This window comes from Palaemon carinicauda, chromosome 13 (genome assembly GCF_036898095.1).
Source record: "Palaemon carinicauda isolate YSFRI2023 chromosome 13, ASM3689809v2, whole genome shotgun sequence".
Lineage (NCBI taxonomy): Eukaryota > Metazoa > Arthropoda > Malacostraca > Decapoda > Palaemonidae > Palaemon > Palaemon carinicauda.
Genome location: NC_090737.1, coordinates 137109077 through 137126931, shown reverse-complemented (window position 1 = coordinate 137126931; position 17855 = coordinate 137109077). Strand labels below are relative to the sequence as shown.

The window sequence follows — 17855 nt, the reverse complement described above, 5'->3', positions numbered from 1 at the left end:
ATCATATAAAAAAGGCATCTAGGCGTACGTCCTAGACTTATCCAGTGGACATAGAGGGGCACCAACCAAGAGGGAGGGAGGTGGGAGAGAAGAGAGGTAGGGAGAGGGAGAGAGGGAGCCGGGGAGGGAGGGAGAGAGGGAGGGAGGGAGAGAGGGAGCCGGTAAGGGAGAAAGTACACGCAACCTCCCACTTGATCATGCAACTTCAGTAGGATGGACATAAAAAACATTGACGTAGGACTATTTTCTTTCAATGATTTTCTAAACAATAAGTCTTAACGTACGTCTACTTTTTCATTTATCTTGTATACTGAGAGAGAGAGAGAGAGAGAGAGAGAGAGAGAGAGAGAGAGAGAGAGAGAGAGAGAGAGAGAGAGAGAGAGACCCATTGTAAGTATAATTTTCCCTTTTATATATCTACTAAAATCTTAACTCTTGAAAACAATATGTAGTTACCTCAGTTAATGACATTCACTCTCTCTCTCTCTCTCTCTCTCTCTCTCTCTCTCTCTCTCTCTCTCTCTCTCTCTCTCTCTCTCTCTCGTACAAATTTTCCAAGTCTGACTTGCAAGCAACCATAAAAAAGAAAAAAAAAGAAAAGAAAAAAAAAATGACAAAAAATACAGTGAAGTTAAAACTAATTATTTGAAACCTATATTCTTCCCATACCACTTTTAATACTTTTACCACAAACAAAAAATGTATTCTATACTCCCATAGGCATAAGGGTACAAGCCGGCAAGTAGCATACTGTATGGCAGTCAATAGTGTGAATAAACATTTCTAATTATACTTTCAATACGAGGAAATATTGAAATAGCTCAGCGAGAGATGAGCTCTGAGAAGTAGCCTAAACCATTAGTCTTATCCCATTCACAAAATTACTGGATACGAACAAACACATGTAACCTGGTTGGCTAGGAAGTCTGTGCGCATATTGATGACTCACGTCACGAAGCACCTATGACACTCTCTCTCTCTCTCTCTCTCTCTCTCTCCTCTCTCTCTCTCTCTCTCTCTCTCTCTCTCCAGTAATACATGAATGAATAACAGCTACTTATATCAAGGTTAAGGTTGGCTCACGATATTATGCACTATACAGTAAGCTCCTACTAGCTCTTCTAGGAGATGGACACTACAAAATCAAACCATTGTTCTCTAGTCTTGGGTAGTGCCATAGCCTCTGTACCATGATCTTCCACTGTCTTGAGGTAGAGTTCTCTTGCTTGAGGGTACACTCTGGCACACTCTCTTATTTCTCTTCCTCCTGTTTTGTTAAAGTTTTTATAGTTTATATAGGAGATATTTATTTTAATGATGTTACTCTTCCTAAAATATTTTATTTTTTCTTGTTTCCTTTCCTCACTGGGCTATTTTTCCCTGTTGGAGCCCCTGAGCTTATAGTATCCTGCTTTTCCAACTAGGGTTGTACCTTAGTAAGTAATAATAACAATAATAATAATAATAATAATAATAATAATAATAATAATCCGAAAGACAACATACTAAGGCTTTCATAGTGTGGAATTGACAATAAAGGAGCATTAATTGGTGAAAAATGCTGAATACATTGGAATGTATACAATAAAATGTATAAAGGTCCTTTTGAGAGTAGGGTTCCCCTGCAGTATAGGACCAGAAAAGCAGCTCTTGAAGTAAAATAAGTAATACTTACAAATGCAGTTTAGCACTAGTGTACACATCTAATGAGCTGTGAGAGCTTTCAATCAATAAAACAATTTGCTCAAAACTATTTTTCCCAGTTGGAGCCTTTGGGCTTATAGCATCCTGCTTTTCCAACTAGGGTTGTAGCTTAGTTGTAATAATAATAATACTAATAATAATGATGATGATAATAATAATAATGATAATAATACTAATAATAATAATATCATTATTAGGCTAATACTATCCAAGCTACAACCCTAGTTGGAAAATCAAGGTGCTATAAGCCCAAGGGCCCCAATAGGGAAAAATAGCCCAGTGAAGAAAGGAAATAAATAAATGAAGAGAACAAATTAACAATAAATCATTCTAAAAAAGGCAACAACGTCAAAACAGAAAAATAATAATAATAATCAATTATTCAAACAATAACACCAACCATGATTCTATAAAGGATAGATATAAAGGAACAACTACGGAATAGCTTTCCCACTGCATGAACTTAATACTAAATTCTATTAATACACAGTAAAGCATAACAAAGAATGCTCCCTCCCCCTGTTGCCTGCATATACGTAGTCGTAGACTAAACTGTTTAAGAGGATCAGAGCAAACTCAAGCACAAAGCAAATGTCATGAGCCAAAGATCCCAAATCAAGTCTGCTTAACAGAATGCACAATGACAGCATGCTAAATTTCTTCACAATAAAAAATCTATGGCCTACTTATCAGTTCAATGTGGATTCACTTCATTAAAAGATATTTTTGAGAAGTAAAATGCGTTTATTTAGTATTTAAAAGCAATGATGCATCAACAGCTAATATTCTATTATTGTTCATTATTTCTCTTGTAGTTTGTTTTCCTTGTTTCCTTTCCTCATTGGGCTATTTTCCCCCGTTGGAGCCCTTGGACTTATAGCAACCTGCTTTTCCAACTAGGGTTGTAGCTTGGCTTGTAATAATATTTTATCTCTTGTAGTTTGTTTGTTTTCCTTGTTTCCTTTCCTCACCGGGATATTTTCCCCTGTTGGAGCCCTTGGACTTATAGCAACCTGCTTTTCCAACTAGGGTTGTAGCTTGGCTTGTAACGATAATACTATTTCCCCTGTAGTTTGTTTGTTTTCTCACTGGGCTATTTTTCCCTGGTGGAGTCCTTGGGCTTATAGCAACCTGCTTTTCCAACTAGGGTTGTAGCTTGGCTTGTAATGATAATACTATTTCCCCTGTAGTTTGTTTGTTTTCTCACTGGGCTATTTTCCCCTGTTGGAGCCCTTGGGCTTATATTGTAGCAACCTACTTTACCAACTAGGGGTGTAGCTTAGCATGTAATAATAATAATACTATTTCTCTTGTAGATTTGTCTATCTTGTTTCCTTTCCTCACTGGGCTATTTTTCCCTGTTGAAGCCCTTGGGCTTTTAGCAACCTACTTTTCCAACTAGGGTTGCAGCTTGACTTGTAATGATATTAATAATATTTCTCTTGTAGTTTGTTTGTTTTCCTGTTTTCTTTCCTCACTGGGCTACTTTCCCTATTGGAGCCCTTGAGCTTATAACAACCTGCTTTTCCAACTAGGGTTGTAGCAGGGCTTGTAATAATAATACTATTACTCTCGTAGTTTGTATATTGTCTTGTTTCCTTTCCTCACTAGGCTTTATTTCCCTGTTGGAGCCCTTGGGCTTAAAGCAACCTGCTTTTCCAACTAGGGTTGTAGCTTGGCTTGTAATAATAATAATATTCTTCCATATCAATAAAGAGGAGGCTCAACCAAATGTGACTTCTTTGATAAGATTCGTATAACAATACAAGAAAGAAGGCTTTAATGAAACCTCAGTCTATGTAGAAGATTGTCCCTAAAAGGAAAAAATCAGGAATAAAATTGAAACAATGATGACTACCTCACGGACCTACATACAAGCACTCCAAGTAACTATTATTAGTTGAAAAACTCATCAGCAGTACAATAAAGAGTACTGAACAATAAACCAGCTTATCAAAACTGGTCTATCAATGTCCAGAGCCATTATAAATTGCAGTAGCAGCACATGAACCATGTAAAATGAGAGGATATTAGATAAAAAATATAAAAATTTCTGCACTTTTAGTGTAGAAATTAGGACAAAACAAAGAGGCTATTTTGCACCTTGTGACATACTAACTCAGTGGCTCACATTCTATTTTTCACACTATCAGATCCGCCGGACAATCCCATGTAATCTTCAATGTTCCCCCTGAAGCTCATGAAAGCCCGACTTCTCTGCAAAGGATCCCATTGCATTAAATCTTTCATAAAACGTCATAGGTAACTGAAGTCACAGAGATACAAACAATTGCCAACTGATCTTCACATGTAAAATACAGGTCTTGAGTTTATATGCACTGCAACCATAAAAAAGAAAAAAAGAAAATTAAAACTCTAGATATAATACATATACCGTAACCATTCCATGTCTCCACTCCTGGATGCCCCGCCCCCCCAACCCCCACCCCAGCTCAAACACACAGATGGTTTAAACAGAAATTTGCCACATAAACAGTTAAATAAAGGATAGCACAGCAACAATAAGGGCATTCAGATACTTTGCTAATGACATAAGAATGATCCACTTTGTAAGTTTGTATACATGCAGTCATTTGTTGAAGTCCCTCGATTCTCAAGATACCGCCACCTCCACATAAAAGTTTTTTTTAAGTACTGCAAGTCATCTTCCAAAGGATCAAAGCACATTTCAAGGGGACTGCAACACCCTATGTAACAGTCCACTTTACATTGACTTAGAAACCACATCCACCCAGTCCTCATAAAACAGGAAGCCTGTGTCCAACCTTTAGCCTTGAAAGCTTTGGGCATCCAGGTCACAGATGGTCTTTACGAAGGCTGCAGATGGTGGTCCACTGAGACCAGTAAAACTAAATATCAACAACAAAGGACCGCAGTTCTTATTGAAAGCAAGAAAGTTTAAATTTTCTAATTGACAGGCCCTTCTATTATCTTCTCGCTTATCATGTCTCTCTTAATCTAATCGGTATCTTCTGCTAAAAAAGATACCTATCCTGAGTGAAAGCTATTGGTACCTTGAGGCGGATTTACATGGTCGAACGGTTCTTCGAATTCGGTTTGACAGATAAGGGCTTGAAGTGATGTTCGAACTTTTGAATGGGGTATTTGGTTGTCGGACTCGTTTGTCGAATGGTTCGAAGAAAGGCTATTCTCGCCTGACTTTTGTGGGCGGGGCTTAATTGTCCACAAACCTTATCCATTTGTGGCTGACTCCACCTCTTAGAACAGTTTGACAAGCAGGTTCGACGAACCGCTTTACTGTAATTCCAAACCCTTGAACATTAAACAGAACTGCTATGGCTGGTGTATCTCGAGTAGATAGGGTTAGAAACGAAGTGGTGAGGGAGAGAACAGGTGTAAGAAATGAGTTAGCGGCTAGAGTGGATATGAATGTGTTGAGGTGGTTTGGCCATGTTGAGAGACTGGAAAATGGTTGTCTGCTAAAGAAGGTGATGAATGCAAGAGTTGATGGGAGAAGTACAAGAGGAAGGCCAAGGTTTGGGTGGATGGATGGTGTGAAGAAAGCTCTGGGTGATAGGAGGATAGATGTGAGAGAGGCAAGAGAGCGTGCTAGAAATAGGAATGAATGGCGAGCGATTGTTACGCAGTTCCAGTAGGCCCTGCTGCTTCCTCCGGTGCCTTAGATGACTGCGGAGGTAGCAGCAGTAGGGGAGTCAGCATTACGAAGCTTCATCTGTGGTGGAAATGTGGGAGGTTGGGCTGTGGCACCCTAGCAGTACCAGCTGAACTCGGTTGAGTCCCTGGTTAGGCTGAAGGAACGTAGAGAGTAGAGGTCCCCTTTTTGTTGTTTCATTGTTGGTGTCGGCTACCCCCCAAAATTGGGGGAAGTGCCTTGGTATATGTATGTATATGTATGCTATGCAGTCTCCTGTTTCCCCAACATAATTGTCTTGAAGGTGCTAAGGGCCCACACTCATGAATACCATTTCTGCAGGAGGGTGCCAGTGAAATCCAGTCCAAATCAACATAAATTTCCCTACACGCTAACTGCCTGTTTTCGTTCAACTCCCCTTCTAGTTACCTAAACAGTGTTAATCACATTCACAGTGCCCAGGGATTGTCTATTCCATGCTCAATTGCAGCAATGGGTAGTAACATACAAGCTAATAAAATACAACTACCTTTTGTACGAGTTAAACATTTTCGTTTTCCTATGAAATATTGTAAGAGACAGTACAATGATAAAAATTGTAAACATCAGCTTACATATTTCTCTGGAATGTCACTATTCACACTAAGAATTGCTTCTCTAAGATCTTGGCTTCATACCCAAGGCCTGCATTCCCATAGATGATATGTTCAGGTTCATTTATTGTGAATAAAACATCTGATCGGTTTTGCATATACAGTACTGTACAATTCTGTAACTATGAACATGACAAATGGAGATATTTTATATTTTTCCTAACTATACAAATAAAATTCCTTTACATAGGACAGATTTTCAACAAAAGCTGGAGTAAAAAGGCTAGCTGATGGAAAAGTACAACTAAAGGACTCAGTTTTGTATATTTATGAAAAATAAAAATGATCTCCAAAATGAATTGTTGCTGCAAAAATACAATCCTTCGTCCTTTACATGGAGACCCAACCTTACATGGAAGGAAGTCTCTATTTGAACTGGGCAGGCATTTATCCCCAGCTATCAAAACTTGGAACATTGTAAGTAGTGCAGAGTTAAGGTTCCTAACATCTCCCGCACTGATTTGACAATACCATACCAACGGGGCCACGACCCGTGCAATACAAGATGCACAGCAAAAAATCTGTGTTAATGTTGAGGCACATACATATATATCGATGGGTTTGCCAGGTTACAACACTCCCCCTCATAAGGAGTGTGGGAAACGACACGTCTATTTAACAGAACAGCTACGGGCTAAGTGGGACTTGCCTCTAAACTTACCTTCTCTGTCTCAATAGAGGGGAAGAAGAAAGGAAAAGGCAAGCCAACCTTCACTTTTACCACAGTCTAATATGTAACGCCACCCTCAATCCAATGCTAATGGTCATGTGACAGGAGTCGCGACAGCTCTACCACCAGCTGTGTAGATACTACAGGCCCTAGTGATGTCTAGGGCTGATTCCCGCAGGTAATGGGTAGCAAGAGGTCTGCCATTGCCAGATGCCTACATGAATTACCTGTGCCACAGATTCTTAAGGATTGTTAATGTCATGCAGACTCCTCAGACATCATGAGCTCTAATCTAGAATTCTCCTTGAAGCAGAGGGTGAAGGTGGCAAATAGGTACGGCCAACTACTTCCTCAAGCCAAGAGGAGATCGTATTAAGTCCCTTTCTTCTTGATTGTCTCCGTACTGACAAAGAGGTGCTGCAGGTGAAATCATGTTGTTTGTGTATGTTTAAGGTAGAACCTAAGCAACTCCAAGGACACAAAATCAGCTGATAAATGTCAGTTACTGTTTTAAGACTCATAACCCGAAGTGAAGGAAACCTGGAATCTTGAACTAACGGATTCTGATTTTAGCTTCAAACTCTGGGATGAAGGAATGTGAGACATATCTTCTGCGCCTTGTATGAGCGATGCTAAAGGAGAGCACACAAAGCTTAATAAGTCAATTGGAGGAGCCTAAGGTGAGCAAGAAAACTGTTTTGAGAAAAGCCTTAACAGTCCATAAGGGACCGCAAGACCTTAGTACTCTAAGGAAAGTGGTCTCACCTCTATCAGGGGGCAGGACTAATGAAGACTCTGTATGAGCATAGCGAATTCCTCCGAGGAAGAAGTATCAACTCTTTTCAGCCAGCCTAAAGACCTGGCTCAAAGTTGAGCAATAGCAAATTACTGATCCTATAGTTCTTTTGAATGACAACGTAGTCAACATAAATGATAAGCGTAATCCTCCTTGTGTGTTAAAATACTGAGTGAAAAGCAAACCATGGTTCAATGATGATTGCAGACACGAATATTTGAAGAAGCAGACGGCCTAACACCTTTGGAAGGGTAACAAATCAGATTCGACCTGGAGCAACTATACTCGGCTAAGAGGTGTTGTTCAGAAAGTTTATGCTTCTACTGAAAATGAATACAATTCAACCATTAAAGGAACCCCTTCTGTTACAACCAAGGAACATGAGTAGTGGGCTACCATTATATCTGCTTTCTTGTGCATACACTTAACAGCTCCTCCTTTACTTGAGTAGACAGATGTCACCCACTGTTCAAAGGAAAAGTCTATCTTTGGCTGATGTGTTTGACACCAAACAGGGTAATGAGAAAATCGATCTTCCTCATTCCTGTTTTCCTAAGGCTAAACTAACTAGCTTAGCTTTATGGTCAAGTGAAATTAAAACTACCTTGATAGACATCGACGCTTATGGAGGTTTAAACCTAAATAGTATTTTTCATCTGTTTTTTATAAATAATACCAATTTCTGATCTCCCAAGTTGTCTGTTATTTCCACAAGTTAGCAAGAAGAGGTTCTTTAGCACTTTTTGGAGAATTGGTAATGTTCATTTTGTAAATGCATTTATGGTAGCTCTAGCCCAACTAAATACTGCTCAATTCTTATGTCATTTGGCAAAATGCCTAAATACGCATGCCGAAGACAATCATCTGACCCCTAGTTTGCATTTAGCTTTGGTAAAGGCCTTGGAGCATGTGATGCCCTTCTTATAATCTCCAATCCTGTAAAAAAATCCCTTGATTGTGGTCAGAAAGTTGCATGGCTGGCCTTGATTCTCGGATTAACCATGAGGCACTTAATTCCAAACTCAAACAGTTGGGAGAAGGTGGGTCTTTTTTCAGCAGCATTATTGAATTTTTGAGTAATAGATCATAGAGTTGTTGATGGGCACCGTAGTGAGTAAAGAAATGTGATATCTCGTGTTCCACAGGGTAGTGTTCTTGGCCCATTAGTTTCATACGATACACAGTACTCGATATGTAGCTTTGTCTAACAAGCTTGTTACACATGCACATGATCTGTTTGCATCAATTTCATCTCCTGAATGTAGAGATCTAGCTGAAATTAGTGCATGGGGCATGAAGCTGAACCCTGACTAAGTTCAGTTTGATTGTAAGTAGGTTAAGGACAGCGGCTCCTCAACATCCAGACCTCAGTATTGATAATGTTTCTTTAACACTACACAAACTCTTAAAATTTTAGGCATGATTCTTGACAGCCAATTTACTTTTGAGAAACAAGTGGTCTGTATTCTGCATTTGCACACAAAAATTGGTTTATATTGAGGTCTTTTAAGATTTTTGATGCTCAATATATTCTGAAGTTATTTAATTCTTCCATTCTGCATAGTTTAAAGTATTGTACACCCGTCTGGTCTTCAGCAGCTGAACTCATCTTAATTTGTTGGATAAGAACTTGCGGTCTATTAAATTTCTTAATCCTGATCTTGATGCTAATCCCTGGCACTGTCAATCATTTAGTTCTTTATGCATGCTGCATAAGATTATCCATAACTTTGACAATCCTTGGCTTTCAAATCTTCCTAGACAGTACCATCTACAAGTAGCACTAGCTATGCAGTTAACCCTAAGCCATGTCTTTTCCATTATACTACTGTGCATAGTATTCTATAAGTTTTATTCCTGCTATGAACAGACTGTTGAATGATCTTCATAATCAGGTGTTGAATTATTGGAACTTCAGACCTTCAAACTAGCAGCAAATTTTACGTGGGACAGGCAGACCTAAGTCACTGTATATTAATTATTCATAACTATTTCCTTTCCTCACAGAGCAATTCTTCCTTGTTGGAGCCCTTCGGCTTATAGCAAGCAGTTTTTCCAACTAGAATTGTACCCTGGCTAGTAATAATAATAATACTGAGCAGTTTTTCACATCAGAAGAAATCTAATACTGTAAATAGGGTATACATACTGCATGTGAAATAGTGACAGCGAAATCATCCTTCTTACAATTGCAACCATAGATGATAGCCCACAAGGCTTGGTACGCATACATTGAAGATTCCTGGAGGTATCCCGCAAACAGCCTTCCTTTGAGAATAGATGTTGGATAACATTTGCGTCGGCTGCAGTAGGGATACACAGGGCTGTGGAATATCTGGACAAGAGCTGGCGCAACAGGTCAGGAAGAGGAGGTAACCATCTTGGAGTTCTTATCCAAAGAAGCAGATGGTCAGGATCCAATTCTATTCTAAGCCATTCGTGGCTACTAGAGTCAGTTGAGAATGAGAATGGACTGGACTAGGTTCAAGAAACTGCTATCAGGTGGAATTCCAAAATCACATAAACATTAAGAGGTGTTGGAAGGCATCCTCGAACACAATTTCTGGATCAGGACCCAGTAAGCAGTACATTGGTACCTTCCGATACAGAGCTGTTGAGAACAGGTCAATTGCTGGGGAACTCCCCAAAGTCCGGATCATGTTCGCTATCTGAGGATGCAAAGAACATTCTAATCGAACAATCTGTGTCTATCATAATGCTCTTCACTGCCAGGAAAAGAGTGGGCTGTCAGAGGTAGAGTTGAACATTAACCAATCACAAATTTCTAATGCTAACTGGCAAAGTTGCAGAGAAAGTTTACATACATCATTCTGTTGGAGTGCCTGGTACAAGGATGCAAGAGAGTTGGAGTGCAAGGAGAGCTGCTGGACGCTCAAACTCGTTGATATGCTATTAACACTTCCAGTCAGTCCACTGTCTTGACCCAAGGTGCTGTACGAAGTGGACTTCCCACCTTCCTTTGATGCACCTGATGAGAACGAAGGAAGCGGCGAGCCAAGATTTGCCTCACCCTGCTACCATTCCATGCATGTCTGAAATCCTCCACTACTGGAATTAAAGATAGAGTAGGGTGGCTGTCTTGTAACCCGCGTCTCTCCATGTCTTACTGATGAGACCACAGATAGAGATGATCGTTTGGAATAAGATGTTCCAGGGAGAGTAGATGATCCACCAACTTCTGCAAAGGCTGTACGGACAGATAGGACTGTTGAATAAAAGGGACGGTCACCTCTCCTAAGTGCACCAGTTCGTCCTAAAATGGGTACTAGAAGTGACCTCTTTCAGTTCACCCAAATCATGACACAAAAAGAGAACCCTACTACATTAGAAAAGGTTGACCTATGAGTGTCTGAATACAGCAATCGTACAGGTAAACACAGAAGACAAGTGTCATTGGTGTGTGCCCATGTTGAAACTAGAGTAAAAATTCTGGTGAAACTCACAGAGCTGTTGAGCAAACAAAGTAAAGAGCCTTGCACTGGTACGCTCTACATAGTTAGCGCTACTACTTGGAAGCTGGCTTTACCGGGATCTGAAAATACGCATCCTCAAGTCTATCTTCATCATCAACCTAATGGCTTGATAGCTTGCCTGGCGTCTCCCTACTGAAAAAGGTCTCCAGAACACTCGTTCAGGGTTAAGAAGCCTATGACTGGCCTCCAAGAGTCTTTTCTACAAGAGTCGACTGAAAAAAACTGGATAGCCATCACTTCCCCTGCGTTTAGCCAGTCCCTGGACTGCGCTGAAGGTGGACCTCGTATATCTGGGAGTAACTGGGAGAGTGCAATAAGTGCACAAGTATATGTCAACCGGTAAGGAAGGGTATCAGTATGTGACTGCTATAAGATGGCACCCGACCTGATGTAAGTCCAGGTGGGGTGTTACTCTAGGAGTGCGCCCTGCAAGCAAGTGTCAACATGTGTAAACGATATTGGCTTATAATATGATCGCATGTGTTGGTGCTCTCTTAAGACCTCACTAACACCCAGTATCATGTGACTGCTAACCAATCTACGATTGCAAGCTGATGTCATTTCAACCGGAGTTCATGATTGCAAATAGCTGAGGGGAAAGTCATGCAGCACAACTTCTTGCCATCTCTTTCCTTGTTCTTGGTGAAGGATTGGGTTATACTGTCTGCCCCTGGGGGAGGGAAACAATAGGAGTGACTTATAAAACTCCAATCAATCTGTCTTCTAGGGTTGATTGTCCAACTGGGAAAAAAGGGCTGAGGCCCTGTTCTCTTATGGCCGGCAGTGTGTATAAAGTGTGCTGAGTGACTACAGTAGGTTCATGAGGACATGGGGTCTTTTGGTTACCTTCAGAGGACAATTCTGAACTTTAGGCAACCTCGCCTGTGTCACTTACTTTCTGTGTCCTGGGAAAGCGAACTATCATGAGGCATTTGTGGTAGATTTATTGTCCTAAAATGTTGCCGCTAGTCCAATTCCATCAAATGCCTGCATGGGAATAAGTATGAGCAACCGGAGATGAAAAACTTGGCTCTGGGACTGATGGGATGCGAAGAAAAGAGGGGGAGCCACAAGACTCGCCAACTCTTGTCATCAGGTTGAGCATACAGTATTTCGTAACTCCTTGAATTTTATCAATGATGGAACTTTACTCTATCAAATAGAAGACTCCTTCGCCAACTCTTTGTTAACCTTAAACGAAGGATGTTCTGTTTCTCAAATCTCTTTTTGTGGAGACCAAGATATGAATAGATATTAATAAAACAGTTTTATCTGTTTCGAGAGCATCAAATACAGGCTATACATGAAGTTGCGCTCTGACGTGCTTCTTCATCAGCTTTACAGTGCTTGTGAACTTGGGAAGAAAAAAGTTTCACAAGAGCCCGCCACATATATTCGGTAGTTGCGATAACCGAACACACGCGTGTATTCCCGCACAGATTTTCGGGATGCAAGGATATCTCTCCCAATAGTGTAGGGTGGGATAAAGATACAAATGTGTATCATGCTCCTATTCCCTTGGAGAAGATCGAGGACGAGAAGGACTGATCCCACTGCCCCTTCTAGAATCCTGTCTGAATCCAGTCATGAAGTCCCCAGAAGCTCGAGCATCCTGTCTGGCCAGTGAGAAGATCTGTTCTTGGGTCCTGACTAAGATCCTCACTTTTTCTGAGAAATGAGCCCTACGAGAAGGGAGGGGAGGGGTTAGCCAAGAACCTTCTATCCTTTGAGGTGTCAGGAACTCCAGATCTGAAAGGAAATTATTCCGTTCAAAAGGAGATGGAAGACTTTCCTTATCAGGAACTCTTACTCCAAGGGGGGATCGACCCAAATTCAATAGAGGACAATCAGTAATTGTTGCCTGAAGAAAATACTCTAAGTGATCTTACACTCTGTGGTCCCATATAATTTCAACTTGAGATAGTGTATCCAATAAAAAATTGTACTGTACCATCTCTTCCTTACTCAAAATTAGGATAAGAGTCATCAAACACAAACTACACGTGCATAATTTTTGACAGCCACATACCTACGGTTCTTTGTCTTCACCAATAGTTATAAAACTACACCATGGATTGCATGAGTAATCCAGTGGCCTTGTGATAACTTTTGTGAAGGTTTCAACAACTGCCAATTGTTGTATCAAGTTCATATCTAAGGTAGTATTTTTCTCAGATAATACTCGAGTGAGAAGTGATAGTATTTTCTTTAATTGGCAGAAGCAAATTACTATCAATCATAGTCAAAATACAGTAGCCTGACATACACATGAAATACCTTTTCCTGTTGGCAAATTAATCTCAATGCATAGAAACCTTGAGATCAGTAATATAAAATGTGTAGTTAAGTATTTAATCCTTTATGGTGTACTGTACCTAATACTCTGGTTTTTACCAACCTGCAAACTGATTTCCCACTCAGTCTGCCCCTTACTCACTTACCATTGGAATATGAGAATAGCCATTTCTAACATCATGAATAGTCACAAATACATAAAACACACAATAAGCTGTCATGTAATTCATGTAATGTGACAAATTTGTAGATAATTTGTATTTTTCAATAACTAATACAACCGAAAGATATATCCATAGATAAATAATGGAAGGTTTGTTAGTTTGGTGAACAAATAAAGTTGGAGCACTTCCTGCAATTACCCTACCTTATAATTACCAAAACATATGAAAATTCATAAAAAAAAATTAGGAGGAATAGCTATGCATTTATTACCAATAAAAACATTGCTTTAAATACTTCTGAAATAGTTTATATATGACATTTTTTAACATTGCTACTGATCTTAAAATATTTTAAATGTTCATAACTTCTCCTGTAGTTTATCTATTTCCTTATGTCCCCTCCTCAATGGCTATATTTCCATGATGGAGCCCTTGGGCTCATAGCATCCTGCCTAGGACTGCAGTTTAGCTAGTAATAATAATGATATTACTGTATATGTATATGGTCTTCGCAATCCCCTTTTCACAACAGAAAAATTATTTCAAATAACGAAAAACCTCGGCCATAAATCACATAAAGACTAGACATGTTTCAATCAGTTTACCAATATCATGAAACAAAAAATCCAGCAACATAAACTTGATGGGATAAATGAGTGATAAAATACACGCCAAACATCTAACAAATATCAAATAAATCCAGCTACATAAATTTGATGTGATAAATGAGTGATAAAATGCACGCCAAACATCTAACAAATCTAGCCACAAAAATTTCATGTGATAATTGAGTGATAAAATACACGCCAAACATCTAGAGTTTCTAGACTAAGGTTAGGCTAAGTTGGGGGGGGGGGGGCCTCCCTGGTCACTCAGTATTTAGACACGACCCAGAATACTAGGTTAGGTTAGCATCCATGCAAAACACATTTGGTGTTACACGAGAGAATAACACTCATAAAAACTATTCGTTTGGTCTTACTTTTCACTTACCTTCAAGTGAAGAATTCTTAAGGTATTGTTTGTGTAAAATTGCAAAAGTAACCAATAATAACTTCAGAGAATATTCATGACGAACTGTCGAAAACTTGAGCACCAATAACCATTAACTTTATAAAGCAGGATGAGAAAACAGAAAAGTGTGTTTAGTACAAATACAGCTCTAAAATTAGGGAAGGTCAAACGAAGTATATTTTATAGGAGCAAAGTTGAAGTAATTAATTTAGCAGATAAGTCTTTAGACTTAAACTAGTGTACCGGTACCTATAATACTTAGTGCCCAATGGTTAGGCAACAGTTTGAGACCTAGGCAAACCTTAACATATGAGAGGGGCAGACAGGTCAATAAAACTATTAAAAAACAAAATGGTTTATGCTGCAACATGCATTACTAAAACTATAGACCACCAGTCCGCAATGAGAAATTTAGGTAAATTTCTTCAATGACGCAATTACTAAATTGTCTTCACGCAACCTTATGGTAACCCAAAGAGAGGGTAGACAGTCTATTATTATCATCTGCTAAGCTACAACCCTAATTGGAAAAGCATCCTGCTATAAGCCCAAGGGCTCCAACAGGGAAAAACAGCCCAAAAAGGAAGTATGTTACACACTGTGCGCCTAGACATTATAATAAACTGCCAACTGAAATGAAGGATCTAAAGGGAGCAATTGAATTTAAGAAGAAACTAAAGACATTACTTTTCACAAGATCATATGATTTGGAAGATGCTACAATCAAAGAATTGTATAAGTTATAATGAAAATGTTTCGTTAGATGAATAATATGGACCCGCCCGAGAAGTAGTTCACTGTACTGTACTTCAGTGGAGGGTTGGATTTAAACCCAAAACAAGTAGACAAGTAAAACTATTAAAAAATAATACAAAATGGCTTACGCTGCAACACTTAATACTAAAATTATAGACCGCTAGTCCGAAATGAGAAATTTAGGTAAATTTCTTCAATGACACAATTACTAAATTGTCTTTGCACAACCTTATGGTAACACAAAGAGAGGGTAGACAGTGTTATTATTGTTATTGTTATCTGCTAAGCTACAACCCTAATTGGAAAAACAGAATGCTATAAGCCCAAGGGTTCCAACAGGGAAAAACAGCCCAAAAAGGAAATAAGTTACACACTTACTAAATTACCTTCCCACAAACTTGTGGCAATACAAAGAGACGCAAGACAATTTATCATTACTACTACTACTAGCTAAGCTACAACCCTAACTGGAAAAGCATGAGGCATTAAGCCCAAGGGTTCCAACAGGGAAAAATTGCCCAGAGAGGAAAGGAAATAAAGAAATAAACAAACTGAAAGAAAAGTAACGAACAATCAAAATAAAATATTTCAAAGACATTAGCAATACAAAAATCTTTCATGAATAATCTATACAATCTTCAAAAATAATAGAGAAATAAGATAGAAGTGTCCGAGTGTAGCCTCAAGCAAGAGAACCCTACCCTCAAGACAGTGGAAGACCAATACCGCTGACACAAAAAAAAAAACTTTCATAAATCTAGAACTTCAAAAATTAAAATAAGAGAATGATAGAACAGTGTGACCCGAGTGTACACTCAAGCAAGAGAACCCTACCCTCAAGACACTGGAAGACCAACAGTGCTGACACAAAAAAAAAAAACCACAAATTTAATCAACTTAAAAAAACTAATAGAGAAATACGACAGAACAATGTGACCCGAGTGTAGCCTCAAGCAAGAGAACTCTACCCTCAAGAAACTGGAAGACCAATACTGCTGACTCTCAGACTGACTTTGCTGACACAAAAAAAAAATCTACAAAAATCTAAAGAAGAGAAACAAGATAGAAGTGGGCCAGAGTGAAGCCTCAAGCAAGAGAACCCTCCCACAAGAAACTGGAAGACCAATACTGCTGACACTGTTAAGACTGACACTGCTGACACACACAAAAACTTTCATAAATCTACAATAATTAAAAGAATAGATATAAGAGAAATATCATAGAACAGTGTGCCAGAGTGAAGCCTCAAGCAAGAGAACCCTCCCACAAGACAGAAGCAGACCAATACTGCTGACACTGTTAAGACAGACCCTGCTGACACACAAAAATAAACGCCACACCGACTCTCACCTTGAAATATCCTCCTTGGTAAAGTGTGTCTGGTGGTCCGAATATGGCGACCTCCCACTCGAAGAGATTGTCCTCGTTCACGAGTTTGACGCAAAAGCCCTCGACGGGCTCCTCCTGCAGGCCTCGGTACTCTAAGGACAGGGCTCTGACGGCGCTACTCGAAGGCTGCATAGCCATGCTTTCAAATGAATGCTTATATGAATGCTTATTAACACTGGATAATTTCTAATGTGATGGAACAGGGGGGAATAATCACTATTTTGCTATGTCCACTCGTGAGTTCAACTTAGATCAATAAGTATATTTATGTTAATTTCAAGATATATTTACCTGAAGGGGAGGAAATATACTCAGGTGTGATGCTTATTAACACTGGATAATTTCTAATGTGATGGAACAGGGGGGGAATAATCACTATTTTGCTATGTCCACTCGTGAGTTCAACTTAGGATCAATAAGTATATTATTTTCCGTTAATTTCAAGATATATTTACCTGAAGGGGGGGGGGGGAAATATACTGCTCGCAAAATGACTGCTTATTAACACTGGATAATTTCTAATGTGATGGAACAGGAGGGGATAATCACTATTTTGCTATGTCCACTCGTGAGTTCAATTTGATCAATAAGTATATTATTTTCCGTTAATTTCAAGATATATTTACCTGAAGGGGGGGAAATATACTCAGGTGTGATGCTTATTAACACTGGATAATTTCTAATGTGATGGAACAGGGGGGGAATAATCACTATTTTGCTATGTCCACTCGTGAGTTCAACTTAGATCAATAAGTATATTCTTTTCCGTTAATTTCAAGATATATTTACCTGAAGGTGGGGGAAATATACTCAGGTGTGTAGCGGCCTTGGCATTACTCTATGGTGGAAAATGAATTGTTCAATTGGCCGAGTGTAAAATGACGCAGAGAGATTTCGGGGGAACAAACACAGAACCTTCGCCAATGACTCTTATATTAAAAAAAGACTTAATACACGAGGCTTATATCAAAAACAAAAACGTTCGAATTAATATCTCCCTTTAGCAGCTTACTCTATAATAAAGAAAGCAGCACAAGTAACGATATATAGCAGCAGATGCTTCGAGCTCTTCAACAACAGGGGGGGGGGATAATATGGCGGCTCTTACGTCTCACATCTAAAAACTGAGAATTTCTCACTCCTTCGACACTTTCAGCATGACATCCATATATTCATGTTGCACGCGAATGTTCAAAGGGTTATTTTCACTTGTGCAACAGGGGGAGAGTTACGTGGAAACGGTCGACGAATATACGTCACGAGAGAGCGATGTATAACCACTTACA

At 39.3% G+C, this 17855-nt stretch overlaps 1 long non-coding RNA gene across 1 annotated transcript; it reads left to right on the top strand.

Annotated features, from left to right (window-relative positions):
* The first annotated feature begins 17040 nt into the window (after window positions 1-17040).
* LOC137652507 (uncharacterized) lies at window positions 17041-17504 on the top strand. Its single transcript, XR_011046327.1, has 2 exons — window positions 17041-17219; window positions 17384-17504. It is a non-coding gene; the product is annotated as an uncharacterized lncRNA (long non-coding RNA).
* Window positions 17505-17855: the final 351 nt, after the last annotated feature.